The sequence below is a fragment of the Hippoglossus hippoglossus genome, chromosome 24, assembly GCF_009819705.1.
Source record: "Hippoglossus hippoglossus isolate fHipHip1 chromosome 24, fHipHip1.pri, whole genome shotgun sequence".
In the NCBI taxonomy this organism is placed as follows: Eukaryota; Metazoa; Chordata; class Actinopteri; order Pleuronectiformes; family Pleuronectidae; genus Hippoglossus; species Hippoglossus hippoglossus.
Genome location: NC_047174.1, coordinates 1515001 through 1517353, shown reverse-complemented (window position 1 = coordinate 1517353; position 2353 = coordinate 1515001).

The window sequence follows — 2353 nt, the reverse complement described above, 5'->3', positions numbered from 1 at the left end:
GAGGATGATGATGTCAGGGGGCGGAGTAGGGCCAGGGGGGGGGCGGGTCTCCAAAACTCCAGGTTTCCATGGACACCGACATTAACCAGATTAAAACCAGATTAATTTAACCCAGATATGTTTATACTCAGAGTGGAGAATTCAATCAATTAGTCATACAGATGTTATTTGTATTGTCCTTATTCACAAATCACTATTTGTCTCATTGGATTTAAAGGGATAGTTCACTGAAAATTCAAATTCATTATCTCCTCACCAATATGATGGAGGGGGGTCTAATCCAATACAGAGTATATAGAGTAAATGACCTGTTCTTAAAACATAGAACAAAAAACAACAGAAGAAAACATAACAAGCCTCCAAGTGTCAACATCAACAACTATCGTGAGAAGTCCTGGTGGAGATGACGCCGTTGGGAGTCGAATTTGAATGTCGGGGCCAACGTACCCTGGGATGAAGATGAAGGGAGCAGTAATGATAGATGTCACGATAAAGGTATTTCCAATAATAGTAGTATATGAGTATAGTCATATTGTATGTCCAAGCAATCAGGTTGTAATCACAATCCACGATCAGCTGCCGCCAACATCACAAACTACGATCCATGATCCTTCTCACGATTCACGATGTGGCCGTGGTCCTGGATCTGAAACGATGAAGGACACCGACTCTGGTGAAGAAGTGACATCGGTTACGTGACATCGGTTTGATGACACCTTAATGAAATCTGACCTTATTATCATACCACATTATTTAGAAATGTAGACGTCTTAATCGCATTATAACTTCCTGTTGGGTTTTTCACAGCGTTTTGTGACGTCGCTGTTCGATGTAAGAGTTGTAGGTTTTGCAAAATGTATAAGAAAAAACCCCAAATGGTTTTTTTCTTACCTCATATAAACAAACTGAGCTGTGCCAACTAAGCAGCCGTTTAAAGTGAAAATGAAGTGAATTCAGTCGAGAGAACAGAGACACGAGAGCTGACGGATTTTATCACATCGAAAAAAGATCTTCAGCGAGCGAAGAAAGGTGATGCTGTTGCCATGGAGACGCAAGTGTCTCGCACTGTTCCTGCAATTAACAGGTTTATGGATGGATGGACACAGACACACACTCTGTCAACACGACGGAGTGTGTTCCTCACATGTTTCAAGGTGTTTACACACATGGCGGCTGCGGGGATCAAACCTGTGATCGTCGGGTTACGGGGCAGATATTATAAGTCTCTTTATTTATGAAAATAAGGATAAATATCTTTTTTTAAGCAGTTAACAATAATAATGTATTAAATTAACCTAAAGATAATTAATTCTGTCCATTGCTGCAGCTCCTCTGTCATGTTTGCTTCCCTTCACTTCACGATCTCAAAAATATCCAATTTATTTCTCGTAATTTCTCGTAATTTTGAATATCTTCTCACTATTTTTACCACACTCCACCGACTCCAGAACACGTATGATGTTTAACCTACACTGACTGTGATCTGCCATCATCACTACTTTCAGACATTCACTAAATTCTGAAATGATCAACCAAAGTCCCAGTGAACCTCCAGGACACAGGGAACTCGGCCTCGTCAACACGAGCCTACAGCATCGTGGTATTTAAAACCAACACAACTAACAGGGCCTGTTTTGTTTGGTTCCTGCACGAGTTCTAAGCAGCAAAAATTAATTAAATCACATGAGTGATCTCTCTCTGGGAAAACATTGGACCACAGCTTGAAGCTCCTCTTCCTCTTCCCGGCGGTTGGCCGACGGTGAAATGGTGCAGCAGCTCTACCATCTGGGGAGGAACAGTGGTCAGACTGGTCCGATGAAGATGGCTGAACAATCCATTTGGGTAAATCTCCACCGTGACCTGCTCCTTTTCGTTTTCCAGACAAATCAGCGACCAAACAAGTTCTCGTCCTCTTTGGTTCGTGGTTTGGTTCGAGAAACCAAGTCTCCATGGTTGATGGAAACAATAATTTCACTTCTAGCATTTAATCATTCAACCAGCCATCGTCCATGTATATAAAGATGGACGCCATGACAGCTCCCAAAAGCCCCCTGGTGGCTGGCTGCAGTATATCATTAACCCTGTCTCCTCATTGTTAGCAGATGGGACATGGACCAAACAAACATTTTTAAATACACGTTAAATCAATGTTTGTCAAAGATGGTTTCTGTCGTTTCAGGTCGTTCTTATCACGCCGATGTTTGTTCAAGTGTTTCTGATCGGTTTGGTTTGAATGAGTTATTCGATGATATATAAACACACATAGACAACATGGCTCCAAACAACGTCACCAGCACAAGATGACTGCATCAATAACAAAGATCATTTCACTTCCTTTTTATTCAGTGGGACG